We start from the raw sequence: 16,509 nt of genomic DNA, 5'->3' as shown, positions 1-16,509 counted from the left end.
TGCTTTTGAAGGGAGGAAATCTGAGACTGCATGCATGAGACCTTGGAGGACGACTCTTGGAGAGAAGTCAAAGACTGTTCTACTGTTGTCACCCTGGCATCCATCTGAGACCAATTATCGGTGAGAACCTGCAACTTAGTGTTAGTTTCCTCCATGAAAGGTCTGAGGGCACGGATTTCCTCCAGTAGAAGCTCCATGGAGACAGTCGAAGTGGATCCTGTTGGTGATGGAGGATGTTTTTTAAGGCGTTTCGTCGTGACTTTCCCTGGAGGCTGGGCAGACCGCTCCGTGCTAGACTGTGACATCTGAGTGACGAGCGCCTGAGAGGCCTCGAGGTGCGCCAATGCAGAGAAGACTTTTGAGTTCTTAATGAATGCACAACGTGGAGGCTTGGGAGTGCGAGAAATTGCTTTTCTTTCCATGAAAAGGAGTTATTGGTAAGAGAAAAGTTCAGTAGTAACCTCTGCTGGTCTGTAGACAACTGCAAGTGTGCGCAGGAGTTCTTGATAGGAGGAAAGCAAGCAAATTCCCCCCCCAAAAAAATGAAAATAAGGAAGAGAGAGCTGTCTGCGCAGAATTCAGGAACGCCAAGGATTTACACAGAGAAATGGAGCAGCATTCGAGTCATTTAAGGAGGCAATACATTGATGTAGAGAGCAAAAAAAAAAAAAAAAAAAAAAACAGCACTGCACTAGGATATGCAAAAATGGCGCATTGTGATGCAGCAGAGATTTAACTGGTGAGGAACATCATAGATGCGAAAAGAGCATGTAAAAAAAAAAAAAAAAAAAAAAAACTTGGAAAAACAATGCGCAGGACAGCTTCACGCAGTAAATGTCTATTGAAGTAAGAGCGTGAGGAAATGAAACGCTCTCATATTATAGAGTAGGCTGCAGCTGCGTATGCATTCAGGGTGCCTGAGGCAAAAGAAGCAACAGTTAACTAAAATGGCCGCCCAGGTCGTCAGAGGATGAGTGAAGGCTGGTTAATTCACTGAGAAAAAGGCGTCATGAGAGAAAGTTGCCCAGCGGTGGTGCCAGAATGCAGAAATTAGCTCACCCGAAGTAGCTGGAGGCACGGAGGGCTCCGTGACAGGCTGTCATAGTTAGCGAACGGGAGCGCCGCCGTTCACGGTAACAGGACCCAAGATGGCGGGCGCGACTATCTCACAGCCGCGTCCGCTACAACGTGTGAAAAACGACCATTCCGCTGCTCGTTTTATTCCGCCTACAGGAGCCCGCTGGTGTCCGTGGGCTCCGGTGCATGAAAATCCGCTTTGCAGGAAGTTTTGGTGTAAAGAGTGAAGCGAAAACCCCTTCAGACCGGGAGCGCTCACATGAGAGCCGCCGTCCTCGTCGGGCGCCAAGCCACGACCCCTGGTATTCATATTTAAAACTCAAACATTTTATAAAACACTCACAGTCATTGTATGATGTCATCATTTAAATTATTTAATGTCATCAGTGGTTATCAGTGATGTTGATAGAGCGCGCGAGGCCACCCGACCAATAGTTTTCGCCGTTTCCGGCTTCAGGGCCCATATACTTTTCAAATCACCATATACATCGATCAGGTGACTTCACGAGCTCTACCAAGTTGTGTGTGTGTGTTCCCTGCTAATAATTTTCAGTGCACCCGACTTACCATCCACCGATGCGGGTACCTAATGACCACAATGAATCAGGGAGCTAGCTGTAAAAGAAAGACAGCAAAATACAAACCCAACCAATAACATTCAAATACTGTTTAAATGACCACGGACAACTGGAAGTTTTAAAATGTTTATCTAAATTCAATATTTTCTTGCATGAGGTACAGTAAAATAAGGCAATCAATAACCAAGATAACGTAAATCACATAGGCATAAAGAAATAATGACAGGGTAATCATTCAAATGTAATATGAAATGCAGATGGGAAATATTATAAAATCTCAGAAATGTTTAAGCATGGACATTTTATGCATGAATAACTATGGGAGGGCCTATAAAGAGTAGCACGCTTCACTTAAGGTGAATGGGCCTTTGAACAATCTAGGCAATGAAGTTCTAGACCATATCATAAAATTACAGACCGCAATGCAAAATATAATTTCTAACAAGTGAGAAGACATAGGAACAAACTTATGGAAAAATACGTAATTGACTTTCAATAGTTGCGGAAAGGCATGGAAAATATAACATATGCAATGATGAACTTTATTAAAGCAAAAGTCAGAAATTTAGAAGGTGCAAGATTTAAAGAGTTTTCAGAGCAATATTTACCTAGAAAGGTGTGGAAACCAAACCCTGGCCACGGGTCAGTTAAGGACAGGAAACCCTCAAGGAAGGATATCCCTCAAAGGACAGCAGGTGCAGAATGGACACCCAGGACAGGACAGGATACCCTCGGAATAGGAATCAGGACAGGACCCTCAGGACAGGACAGCAAACCCTCAGGACAGGACCCTCTTCAGGACAGGACCGGAACCCACAGTTCGGAAGCAACGCCTGCGCTCCACCCGCTCTGCAGCTATCGATCAAGACCCCGATTGGGTCAGCGAACTCCCAGCTAAGTGCTTTGCCAGCACTTTAAGGTTCAGTAGAACCTTTAGCCTATGGTCAAATTCGGACAGAGTGCTTCGCAGCGCTCTGTATCTTCAGTCACCTATTGAGTGCGTTGGGTCAGTGACAGGTCAGCTAAACCAGACAAGTCGGACGGTTCACTAGGTGAACCCAGGGTAGATATACAGTTTGGGGACAGTGTACCACCCCCCAATGTTGCAAAGTGTCAGAATCCCTCAATTTCGATTGGTCCTAAGGTAGGATTTGGGTAACACACCAATCACAATACAAGATTTGAAGCCTTCATTAACATATTTGGGTACCGCCTAGCAGGTTTGGGGTTCTCATGAGAACTGTGCAGAAAATTAACATTGTAACACATGAGGAGCAACATTCGCCGTTCTCGTAGCGCAGAGATGGCTTTCCCAGGCGCATCTTGACTGTGGCTGCCAGCTGGCTGAGTTCCACTGTCCAAAGTGGCCACCTTTCAATGCTCCCTGGTCATGCGCAGAAGAGACCGTCAATATGGCTCCCAATCAGTTTGGACCCCCATTCCCCGCGGTACATGAAAAGTAAGCGAAAACAAGTTAATACATAATAATGTCATTATGAAAATACATCATAGTGTTTGTACTTTTAACTCATCATCAAGAAATAAAACTATTGCATTAAATGTTAGCTACATTGACACAATCACAAGAGCAGTGGCACGAGCAGTACCACATGATAAGCACAGCTATGAATTACGCATGCGCATAACTTTCCCTCCACTTCTGCAGACGCGTCAGGACACGTGAGTGTGGCTGACGCATGCGCAGTAACTAAAATACAAGCGGCGGCCATATTAAAGGACACGGATTAAATTCATTAGAAATACACATAGGCAAGCTTCGGGAACTTTGCCTAAACAAAATAAATGTTAGTAAAACATACGCTTTGTTACCTTATTACACATAAACGAGGTTCTTGACTTCGGCAAGCCGCAAAATATGCGAAGCTTTGCTTCATCAATGTCACTGACAATGTCATGAGTTATGTAAAATGTGAGGTCATAAGCAGTGCCTTGCGGAGGCGAGAATTATAGTTTGCTCAGCTAACTATAACTGGTGAATTTTACTGGTTATGTATGAGTGACACCTGAGCCTTTTTGTAACGTCCCTCTAACCTTTGGTTTTTCAGTGAATTTCCAGTTTTTTTGTATTCCATTTCCTAACTATAATGTCCCAGTAACCTTTGTTTTTTTCAGTGAAAAATATATATATACGCTATGTTTTTACTCTGTTTGTCAATTATGTCTGTTGTTGTGTAAGGTGCTGCATGTATTGATTAGTAGCTATATGACTGGCTATATGGGTTAATGATTGTTAACCCAAGTATTTGTATGTGAGTGTGAGTGGAGGTGGCCTGGAGGTGTGTGACTGTGCATAGATGTGTGAGCAGTTGATTCACTTGGTGTATGGGTTCAAGAGTGCATGAGGAAACAGCTGTATAGGCGGTTTACTGTGTGCATGGGTGTGTTGGTGACTGAATGGATATCTCAGTGCTACATGTCCAAGTAAGTACATATGCAAAACACAGTGCATGTGAGAGTTGTCATATATAAATGACTATATATAACAGCCTGTGATTGCATAAGTGACTGTATCTATCAATATGTACTTGTATCAGTGATTGTAAAAGATAGTAAGTATGTGTTAGTCTATGTTTAAATAAGCAAGGTTTTGTGTGTATAACTGTATAGTTGAGGAAATGGGAGTGTGATTGATTCTTTACATGACTGACTAGGTGTGTGAGTAACTCCATGGATGAGTGGCACTGTGTGAGTCTCTGTATAGGTATATGAGTGCATATGTTGGTCTTGTGTGGATGAGTGACTATATGTATGAAAGATTGTATGGGTGAATGAGTGGATGTGTGTGTAGACCTAGAAATCAGTGAGTGCGTATGTGGTGAGTGGTTTTACTGTGTCAATGGTTTCAGGAATGGTAGTTTGTATTTAACACTGGGTGTATCATAGGTTAGATTAGCTTGTGAGGAAGTGTATTGTATTATCACATGGATGATGTCATCAGTGAAATCATCAGTGATGTCATTTGAGATGTCATCAGTGATGTCATCAGTGATGTCATTTGAGATGTCATCAGTGATGTCACTGACCATGTCATGAATGATGTAATATGTGACATCATCAGCAGTGGATTGCGGGCGCGCGAGTTATAGTGAGTCCAACTAACTATAACGTGGGAATTTCAATGGTTTTGTATGAGTAAAATGTTCAGCTAACTATAACTGGTGTGAAACCTATGGTTTTTTCAGTGAATTTCAAAGGTTTTTTAAATGCTAATTCCTAACTATAACGATTGTGAAACCTATGTTTTTTTAGTGAATTTCAAAGGTTTTTTAAATGCTAATTCCTAACTATAACGATTGTGAAACCTATGTTTTTTTAGTGAATTTCAAAGGTTTTTTAAGTGCTAATTCCTAACTATAATGATTGTGAAACCTATGGTTTTTTCAGTGAATTTCATAGTTTTTTTAAAAGCTAATTCCTTTATATATCGAGTTTGTAACGTACGATTTTTAAACCTTTTTTTTTATTAGCTGTTTTTTATAACTATTATTTGTAATTTTTTTTACAATCTATTTTTTTCATGTTTTTTTTTTCATTTTGTCTTGGAGCGCTCAGGGTAAGCTCACCCAAGAGCGCAATTTCCGCGTGCGTAAAAAAAAGCTAGCAAAACGTCATTCAGGCGCGCCGCGTAAGCGCCCCCGGAAGCGCCTACGTTCGCGCCGCGTAAGCGCCCCCGGAAGCGCTCCGGTGCGCGCAGCGTAAGCGCGCCAAGTCATGTGACCTTAAAATAACTCTTTTCATTGGTTGTTAACAGTTTTTTTTATAACTAATGAAAACCCCACACATTTCCTTCACTTCTTCTTTCACTTTGGAGACAGCAAGACCTGTTCTTTTCTGTTCTACCATTTTGTGTAAAGAATGGCTGCCAGGGCACCTAGCAGCAGTGAGGAGTCAGATGACTTCATTCAGGAAGAGCCTCCTCAACCCAAGGTCAAGGAGCATTTTATTTGGAAGTTTTTTTCAATACCTGCAGGATTAAAAAAGGTGAATGCTCCTAAAGTGGAATGCAAAATCTGCAAAACTGTGCTTTACCAAGGAGACCCAAGAAGGAAGTACAGTTTTGGCAACTCCACAATGATTCGCCACGTCCAACGGAGGCACCCCCAGAACTATGCCCGGGAGAGTGTCCGAGACCTGGCACGAAATCCCCCTGGGGATGGTGCCTCTACATCTACTGGAGGAGCCACAACATCATGGAGAAGACGTGCAGCGGAATGGGGATGATTCCGAACATTCAGCCTGTTTTTAGTGACATTACTATAAAGTGCAAGCAATGCGATGGAATGCTTTGCTATGGTGAGCAGAGCATCAAGCTCATTGCACGCAGGAGGCAAGAACACCGCTGCTCTCCCCAGCCCTAATTTTTCCCCTTTTTTGGCTCCTGTTGAGCAGTTTTGCATTCCCTGTTTTTGTTTTTGTTCAGAAAAAAACCTAAAAAAGAAGAAAAAAAACTGTTCTTTTTAGAACTACCTCCAGTTCTCAAAAAAGAGCTGTATTCTTAACAAATTCAAAAGGAGTAACTGAAGTGGAGTGCAGTGAGAGAGGAAAGGAAAATGAGTGAGAAAGCAAAGAAAGGGACGAGAGGGGAAGGGAAGTGAAGTAGGGGGACTGAAAGAAGGTGAGTGTGGGAGGTAAGTGAGGAGAAGGGGAGTGAACAAGGGGAATAAGGATAAGTGAAGAAAATGTAGTAAAGGAACAGGGGTGTGGAAGGGTAAGAAAAGAGCAGTGATGTTGAGGAAAGAGTGGTGATACAGACTGGATAAAGGCAAGTGAGTGTGAGACAAGGGGAGTAAGGGAGTGAAGAGACAGAGAAAAAAAAGGAAAAAGTGAGAGTAGAGGACTGAGTGAGGCAGGAAAGAAACATAAGTGAGGGAGTGTGGCTGAGTTATAGGGAGTGAGCGTGATAGAAGAGGAGTGACAGACTAAGGGGTCAGAGAGAATGAGGCTAACAGAGAAAGAATGAGGGAAGGGGAGTGTAGAAGTAAGAGGACAGAGGGAGTAAGAGAAGGAGTTAGTGAAGTGGAGTAAGGAGAGTAAGGGAAGAGAAAAGAGTGAAGGAGCAAAAGAAGGGAAGAGAGAGGAAGGAAAGTAAAGGAGAAAGTCTGAAAGAAGATGAGTGTGGGAGTATGGCTATGTTATAGGGAGTGAGCGTGATAGAAGAGGAGTGAGAGACTAAAGGGACAGATAGACCGAGGCTAACAGAGAGAGAATGAGGGAAGGAAAGTGTAGAACTAACGGGACAGAGGGAGTAAGAGAAGGAGTTAGTGAAGTGGAGTAAAGAGAGTAAGGGAAGGGAAAAGTGTGAAGGAGCGAAAGAAGGGAAGAGACAGGAAGGAAAGTAAAGGAGAAGGTTTGAAAGAAGGTAAGTGGTGGATTGTAGCTGAGTTATAGGGAGTGAGTGTGACAGAAGAGGTGTGAGAGACTAAGGGAATGGAGAGAATGAGGCTAACAGAGAGAGAATGAGGGAAGAGGAGTGTAGAACTGAGAGGACAGAGGGAGTAAGAGAATGAGTTAGTAAAGTGGAGTAAGGAGAGTAAGGGAAGGGAAAAGAGTGAAAGAGCGAAACAAGGGAAGAGAGAGGAAGGAAAGTAAAGGAGAAGGTCTGTACGAAGGTGAGTGTGGGAGTATTGCTGTGTTATAGGGAGTGAGTGTGATAGAAAAGGAGTGAGAGACTAAAGGGACGGAGAGAATGAGGGTAACAGAGAGAGAATGAGGGAAGGGGAGTGTAGAAGTAAGAGGACAGAGGGAGTAAGAGAAGGAGTTAGTGAAGTGGAGTAAGGAGAGTAAGGGAAGGGAAAAGAGTAAAGGAATGAAGTAAGAGAAGAGAGAGGAAGGAAAGTAAAGGATAAGGTCTGAAAGAAGGTGAGTGTGGGAGTATGGCTGAGTTATAGGGGATAGAGTGTGACAGAAGAGGAGTGAGAGACTAAGGGGACGGAGAACTTGAGGCTAACAGAGAGAGAAGGAAGGAAGGGGAGTGTAGAACTGAGAGGACAGAGGTAGTAAGAGAAGGAGTTAGTGAAGTGGAATAAGGAAAGTAAGGGAAGGGAAAAGAGTGAAGGAGCAAAAGAAGGGAAAGTACAGGAAGGAAAGTAAACGAGAAGGTCTGTAAGAAGGTGAGTGTGGGAGTGTTGCTGAGTTATAGGGAGTGAGCATGACAGAAGAGGAGTGACAGACTAAGGGGACGGAGAGAATGAGTCTAACAGAGAGATAATGAGGGAAGGGGAGTGTAGAAGTAAGAGGACAGAGGGAGTAAGAGAAGGAGTTAGTGAAATGGAGTTAGGAGAGTAAGGGAAGGGAAAAGAGTGAAGGAGCGAAAGAAGGGAAGAGACAGGATAGAAAGTAAAGGAGAAGGTTTGAAAGAAGGTGAGTGTGGGAGTATGCGTAAGTTATAGGGAGTGAGCGTGACAGAAGAGCAGTGACAGACTAAGGGGACGTAGAGAATGAGACTAACAGAGAGAAAATGAGGGAAGGGGAGTGTAGAACTAAGAGGACAGAGGAAGTAAGAGAAGGAGTTAGTGAAGTGGAGTAAGGAAAGTAAGGGAAGGGAAAAGAGTGAAGGAGCAAAAGAAGGGAAGAGAGAGGAAGGAAAGTAAAGGAGAAGGACTAAAAGAAGGTGATTGTGGGAGTATGGCTGAGTTATAGGCAGTGAGCGTGACAGAAGAGGAGTGAGAGACTAAGGGGACGGAGAGAATGAGGCTAACAGAGAGAGAATGAGGGAAGGGGAGTGTAGAACTAAGAGGACAGAGGGAGTAAGAGAAGGAGTTAGTGAAGTGGAGTAAAGAGAGTAAGGGAAGGGAAAAGTGTGAAGGAGCGAAAGAAGGGAAGAGACAGGAATGAAAGTAAAGGAGAAGGTTTGAAAGAAGGTGAGTGTGGGAATGTAGCTGAGTTATAGGGAGTGAGTGTGACAGAAGAAGTGTGAGAGACCAAGGGAATGGAGAGAATGAGGCTAACAGAGAGAGAATGAGGGAAGAAGAATGTAAAAGAAAGAGGATACAGGGAGTTTGAGAAAGAGTTAGTAAAGTGGAGTAAGGAAAGTAAGGGAAGGGAAAGGTGTGAAGGAGCGAAAGAAGGGAAGAGACAGGAAGGAAAGTAAAGGAGAAGGTCTGTAAGAAGGTGAGTGTGGGAGTATTGCTGTGTTATAGGGAGTGAGTGTGATAGAAAAGGAGTGAGAGACTAAAGGGACGGAGAGAATGAGGGTAACAGAGAGAGAATGAGGGAAGGGGAGTGTAGAAGTAAGAGGACAGAGGGAGTAAGAGAAAGAGTTAGTGAAGTGGAGTAAGGAGAGTAAGGGAAGGGAAAAGAGTAAAGGAATGAAGTAAGAGAAGAGAGAGGAAGGAAAGTAAAGGATAAGGTCTGAAAGAAGGTGAGTGTGGGAGTATGGCTGAGTTATAGGGGATAGAGTGTGACAGAAGAGGAGCGAGAGACTAAGGGGACGGAGAACTTGAGGCTAACAGAGAGAGAAGGAAGGAAGGGGAGTGTAGAACTGAGAGGACAGAGGTAGTAAGAGAAGGAGTTAGTGAAATGAAGTAAGGAGAGTAAGGGAAGGGAAAAGAGTGAAGGAGCGAAAGAAGGGAAGAGACAGGATGGAAAGTAAAGGAGAAGGTTTGAAAGAAGGTGAGTGTGGGAGTATGCGTAAGTTATAGGGAGTGAGCGTGACAGAAGAGGAGTGACAGACTAAGGGGACGTAGAGAATGAGACTAACAGAGAGAGAATGAGGGAAGGGGAGTGTAGAACTAAGAGGACAGAGGAAGTAGGAGAAGGAGTTAGTGAAGTGGAGTTAGGAGAGTAAGGGAAGGGAAAAGAGTGAAGGAGCGAAAGAAGGGAAGAGACAGGATGGAAAGTAAAGGAGAAGGTTTGAAAGAAGGTGAGTGTGGGAGTATGCGTAAGTTATAGGGAGTGAGCGTGACAGAAGAGGAGTGACAGACTAAGGGGACGTAGAGAATGAGACTAACAGAGAGAGAATGAGGGAAGGGGAGTGTAGAACTAAGAGGACAGAGGAAGTAAGAGAAGGAGTTAGTGAAGTGGAGTAAGGAAAGTAAGGGAAGGGAAAAGAGTGAAGGAGCAAAAGAAGGGAAAGTACAGGAAGGAAAGTAAACGAGAAGGTCTGTAAGAAGGTGAGTGTGGGAGTGTTGCTGAGTTATAGGGAGTGAGCATGACAGAAGAAGTGTGAGAGACCAAGGGAATGGAGAGAATGAGGCTAACAGAGAGAGAATGAGGGAAGAAGAATGTAGAAGAAAGAGGATACAGGGAGTTTGAGAAAGAGTTAGTGAAGTGGAGTAAGGAGAGTAAGGGAAGGGAAAAGTGTGAAGGGGCGAAAGAAGGGAAGAGACAGGAAGGAAAGTAAAGGAGAAAGTCTGTAACAAGATGAGTGTGGGAGTATTGCTGTGTTATAGGAGTGAGCGTGAAAGAAGAGGAGTGAGAGACTAAAGGGACGGAGAGAATGAGGCTAACAGAGAGAGAATGAGGGAAGGAAAGTGTAGAAGTAAGAGGACAGAGGGAGTAAGAAAAGGAGTTAATGAAGTGGAGTAAGGAGAGTAAGGGAAGGGAAAAGAGTGAAGAAGCAAAAGAAGGGAAGAGAGCGGAAGGAAAGTAAAGGAAAAAGTCTGAAAGAAGGTGAGTGTGGGAGTATGACTGAGTTATACGGAGTGAGCGTGACAGAAGAGGAGTGAGAGACTAAAGGGGCGGAGAGAATGAGGGTAACAGAGAGAGAATGAGGGAAGGAAAGTGTAGAACTAACAGGACAGAGGGAGTAAGAGAAGGAGTTAATGAAGTGGAGTAAGGAGAGTAAGGGAAGGGAAAAGTGTGAAGGAGCGAAAGAAGGGAAGAGACAGGAAGGAAAGTAAAGGAGAAGGTCTGAAAGAAGGTGAGTGTGGGAGTATGGCTGAGTTATAGGCAGTGAGCGTGACAGAAGAGGAGTGAGAGACTAAGGGGACGGAGAGAATGAGGCTAACGGAAAGAAATTGAGGGAAGGGGAGTTTAGAACTAAGAGGACAGAGGAAGACAGAGAAGGAGTTAGTGAAGTGCAGTAAGGAGAGTAAGGGAAGGGAAAAGAGTAAAGGAATGAAGTAAGAGAAGAGAGAGGAAAGAAAGTAAAGGATAAGGTCTGAAAGAAGGTGAGTGTGGGAGTATGACTGAGTTATAGGTAGTGAGTGTGACAGAAGAGGAGTGAGAGACTAAAGGGACGGAAAGAATGAGGGTAACAGAGAGAGAATGAGGGAAGGGGAGTGTAGAACTAAGAGGACAGAGGGAGAAAGAGAAGGAGTTAGTAAAGTGGAGTAAGGAGAGTAAGGAAACGGAAAAGAGTGAAAGAGCGAAACAAGGGAAGAGAGAGGAAGGAAAGTAAAGGAGAAGGTCTGTAAGAAGGTGAGTGTGAGAGTATTGCTGTGTTATAGGGAGTGAGCATGATAGAAGAGGAGTGAGAGACTAAAGAGACGGAGAGAATGAGGCTAACAGAGAGAGAATGAGGGAAGGAAAGTGTAGAACTAACAGGACAGAGGGAGTAAGAGAAGGAGTTAATGAAGTGGAATAAGGAAAGTAAGGGAAGAGAAAAGAGTGAAGGAGCAAAAGAAGGGAAGAGACAGGAAGGAAAGTAAAGGAGAAGGTTTGAAAGAAGGTGAGTGTGGGAGTGTAGCTGAGTTATAGGGAGTGAGTGTGACAGAAGAAGTGTGAGAGGCTGAGGAAATGGAGAGAATGGGCTAACAGACAGAGAATGAGGGAAGGGGAGTGTAGAACTAAGAGGACAAAGGGGGTAAGAGAAGGAGTTAGTGAAGTGGAGTAAAGAGAGTAAGGGAAGGGAAAAGTGTGAAGGAGCAAAAGAAGGGAAGAGACAGAAAGGAAAGGAAAGGAGAAGTTTTGAAAGAAGGTGAGTGTGGGAGTGTAGCTGAGTTATAGGGAGTGAGTGTGACAGAAGAGGTGTGAGAGACTAAGGAAATGGAGAGAATCAGGCTAACAGAGCGAGAATGAGGGAAGGAGAGTGTAGAAGTAAGAGGACAGAGGGAGTAAGAGAAGGAGTTAGTGAAGTGGAGTAAGGAGAGTAAGGGAAGGGAAAAGAGTAAAGGAATGAAGTAAGAGAAGAGAGAGGAAGGAAAGTAAAGGATAAGGTCTGAAAGAAGGTGAGTGTGGGAGTATGGCTGAGTTATAGGGAGTGAGTGTGACAGAAGAGGAGTGAGAGACTAAAGGGACGGAAAGAATGAGGGTAACAGAGAGAGAATGAGGGAAGGGGAGTGTAGAACTAAGAGGACAGAGGGAGAAAGAGAAGGAGTTAGTAAAGTAGAGTAAGGAGAGTAAGGAAAGGGAAAAGAGTGAAAGAGCGAAACAAGGGAAGAGAGAGGAAGGAAAGTAAAGGAGAAGGTCTGTAAGAAGGTGAGTGTGAGAGTATTGCTGTGTTATAGGGAGTGAGCATGATAGAAGAGGAGTGAGAGACTAAAGAGACGGAGAGAATGAGGCTAACAGAGAGAGAATGAGGGAAGGAAAGTGTAGAACTAACAGGACAGAGGGAGTAAGAGAAGGAGTTAATGAAGTGGAATAAGGAAAGTAAGGGAAGAGAAAAGAGTGAAGGAGCAAAAGAAGGGAAGAGACAGGAAGGAAAGTAAAGGAGAAGGTTTGAAAGAAGGTGAGTGTGGGAGTGTAGCTGAGTTATAGGGAGTGAGTGTGACAGAAGAAGTGTGAGAGGCTGAGGAAATGTAGAGAATGGGCTAACAGACAGAGAATGAGGGAAGGGGAGTGTAGAACTAAGAGGACAGAGGGAGTAAGAGAAGGAGTTAGTGAAGTGGAGTAAGGAGAGTAAGGGAAGGGAAAAGAGTAAAGGAATGAAGTAAGAGAAGAGAGAGGAAAGAAAGTAAAGGAGAAGGTCTGAAAGAAGGTGAGTGTGAGAGAGGAGTGAGGAAAAGGGGTGTAAACATGGGGACTCAGAATAAGTGAGGCAAGCGCAATAAGGGAACAGAGGTGTGGGAGCATCAGAGAAGAGTAGTGAGGTTAAGGAAAAGAGTATAGGGAAAGTAAATTTTGTACATCAAACTTTCCTTATATGTAATGTAAACTTAATTACATATTTTTATTAAAATTTATATCTGTGAAAGAGAAAAAAAATAAGTTAGAATATTTATAATATATATTTTACAATACAAGAGACAAAGTAGGAGATTAAAAGTCATAAAAGCATTTCTGGGGGTTAGCAGAGGAGCCACTTCAACTGACACAAGGGTCCCTTCATGTTGTGGCTTCACAGAACAGTCTGAAAGAAGGTGAGTAAGGGAAGGGAAAAGAGTAAAGGAATGAAGTAAGAGAAGAGAGAGGAAAGAAAGTAAAGGAGAAGGTCTGAAAGAAGGTGAGTGTGAGAGAGGAGTGAGGAAAAGGGGTGTAAACATGGGGACTCAGAATAAGTGAGGCAAGCGCAATAAGGGAACAGAGGTGTGGGAGCATCAGAGAAGAGTAGTGAGGTTAAGGAAAAGAGTATAGGGAAAGTACATGTTGTACATCAAACTTTCCTTATATGTAATGTAAACTTAATTACATATTTTTATTAAAATGTATATCTGTGAAAGAGAAAAAAAATAAGTTAGAATATTTATAATATATATTTTACAATACAAGAGACAAAGTAGGAGATTAAAAGTCATAAAAGGTTAGTAAGAGATAAAGTAGAAGTGAAGGACTCCGAAAGAAAAACAAAGGAATGGTGAAGGTCAGAGAGAGTTAAAAAGTAATAGAGAGAGAGCAAATTACTAAAAGGATAATGCCATGGATACATTCAGTGACAGTGAACAAGAGCAGAAGAGAGAAATAAACTGAAGGTGAGTAAGATCCTAAAGGAATATGCATTAGGAAAACTAAAGGCAGAAAGGGGAGTAAAGAAAGGGGAGTGAGTGACAGAGAAGCAGGAGTGAATAACGGTGGATTAATGACAATGAGGCATGGAAGGTGAGTGAGGGTGAATGTAGGGTTGTAAGACAGTGAGGAGACAATGGGGGTGAAGGTAACAGAGAGGGAGTGAGGGAAGACAAGTGAGAATATGAGAGAACAGAGGTGAGTCAGAGAAAGAGTGACTAAACGGCAGTAAGGTGAGTAAAGGAAGGAGAATGACTGAGGGAGCAAAGGAAGGGAAGAAAAGTGAAAAAAAGGGACTGGGAAAAGGTGAGTGCGTGACGAAAGAAAGAAGATGATGAATGAGGATAACTGAAGGAACTGAAGTAAGGGAACAAGGGTGAGGGAGGGTGAGTGAAGGAGAGTGAGGTTGATGAAAAAGGGAAAATAAAAAGAGGATAAAAGCAAGTGAGCTTGAGACAAAGGAAGTGAAGGAGTGAGAACATGGAGGTAGTGAAGGAAAGAGTGGCAGAAAGAAACTGAGTAAGAGAGCAAAGAAAGGTAAGTAAGGGAGTGTGGGTGAGTTTTAGGGAGTAAGCACGACGGAAGAGGAGTGAGAGAGTGAGAGGATCAAGAGACTGAAGCTAAGAGACAGGGAGTGAGGGAAAGGGAGTGAGGATGTGAGAGGACAGAGGAAGTGAGAGATGGAGTGAGTGAAGTGTAATAAGGTGAGTGAGAGAAGGGGAATTATTGAGGGAACAAAGAAAGGAAACAAGGGGAAGGGGAGTGAAGTAGAGTGATTGACGGCTGGAAAGAAGTGGATGGGAGAGAGGGAAAGGGCCGTGAAGGAGTGGTTAATGAGAATAAGTGAGGAAAGTGGAATAAGGGAAGGGAAGTGAGGGAGAGTGAAAAAAGGCCAGTGAGGGTGAGTTAAGAGGAGTGATAGAGGGTGGAAATAGGTAAGTGAGCATAAGAGAATGAAAAAATAATATATATTTAATAATAGAAAATACAAAATAATTTCGACAACATGTTACATGGTTTATTTTTGCTGTTCTCAGAATATATTAAATTTCACTTAAAACAGTGACTTCAATAGTACTCATCATATAACAGCGGGCAAAAAAAAACCACAATCAAAATGATTGTGTTTAAAAAAAACATAAAATCTTTTCTTAAATAATGTAAAATTTTGATCCATCCACTTTTCCACGAGGCCAAATAGTATATGGAAAGTCCTTTTCTTTGGAAATTAGTCCAGAGTATTCTTAATTTCTCATTTACCCGACTTTCTGAAAGAAAAGCTCCAACAACTTTTACATTATGAAACAAGAGTTTTATTTCCACCTCTAGCTTACTTTTTATAAATATTTTGTATAATACTCAGAGCACACACTATTTGATATACATATACTATCTCTATGAGAACTACATGTTTTTAGTATCTTCATCACTCTCATTCAAAAAGTAATTTTGAACAGCAAACTAAGTTATATTAACTGCTGCAATCTTCATAGGGCAATTACCTTCCCTAAAATTTCGGTTGTAAGAACACTAGGTAAGAATTTAGTAAGTCAGAAGGCAAACGTTGTTTGAAAGTCAATTGAGTATCATTACAGTGTTTCCATCCTTTTTGACATTTTAAATAAGCTGTGGAATGTCCTGATGTTGTTGAAGGACCATCATGGTAAATAATTGCTGCAGTTGTAAAGGTTCTTCCTGCAATTGATAATTGAGAAGCCACAACATTTTTAATTAATGTTGTCAATTTAGTTCCATCAGGTCTGCATCGTTGGAACATTAAAATAACATACTGTCCATATCTTTGTAAAAATAAAGTTGATAGCATTGCTGATTTACTTTGAGTACAGACCATGCTTTGATTTGCTTGTCTAACTAGATTAATAAATGACACTGATTTGCAGTCTGGTAAAGTCAAATATATAAATCTTTCAGAGTCTATTGCAGTACTACTTGAAAAGGAGCAATTGTCGCAGTCATGCTGCCATTTATAAGAAAGGCCAAAAAGATTTTCTACATCTACACCTTCATCTTGCAAAACAACAAGCATATACATTAGAAATTCTTGACAATCTTGCTGAATATTCAGTGAAAATTGATTTAGACCAGAACATATGTCTAAAACATTTCGAATTTCAGAAACACTTTGTATTTTTGTTCTATCACTACTACATTTCTGTAACACAGAATTTAATAAACAACAAAATGTTTGATCACGATTTTCAGCAATCTGTTCTTGTACAGTTTGGAGAAAAAACAACATTAATCTACCATGTCTGTCTCTGCAAGCAGTATGTGTGTCTCTGCTCATATTATTTCACTGTCTCTACAGACCATAAACAGGCCACCTATATATAAGCAAAACATAACATTAATTTCTCATTACATGTAACATCCTGCTAATCTGCCTAAGATCACACTGTGAATGAAGCTTAATTCACCCATCAGTGTGATCTTAGGCATATGTCCACGATGTTACATGTAATCTACTATGTCTTTAAAAAACATGTACTTCCATATTTGTAAAGACATCAACTAAGCATATTATTCACCCAGATCCATTTAAAATCAAGCTTGACTCACAGTGTGATCTTAGGTACATGACCAGCATGTAACATGCAATCTACCATGTCTGTCTCTGCAAGCAGTATGTGTGTCTCTGCTCATATTATTTCACTGTCTCTACAGACCAAAAACAGGCCACCTATATATAAGCAACACATAACATTAATTTCTCATTACATGTAACATCCTGCTCATGTGCCTAAGATCACACTGTGAGTGAAGCTTAATTCACCCATCAGTGTGATCTTAGGCACATGTCCACGATATTACATGTAATCTACCATGACTTTAAAAAACACAAACTTCCATATTTTTAAAGACATCAACTAAGCATATTATTCACCCACATCCATTTAAAATCAAGCTCGACTCACAGTGTGATCTTAGGCACATGACCAGCATGTAACATGTAATCTACCATGTCTGTCTCTGCAAGCAGTATATGTGT

Source organism: Lissotriton helveticus, chromosome 6, assembly GCF_964261635.1.
Source record: "Lissotriton helveticus chromosome 6, aLisHel1.1, whole genome shotgun sequence".
In the NCBI taxonomy this organism is placed as follows: Eukaryota; Metazoa; Chordata; class Amphibia; order Caudata; family Salamandridae; genus Lissotriton; species Lissotriton helveticus.
Note: the sequence above shows the minus strand (reverse complement) of the source record.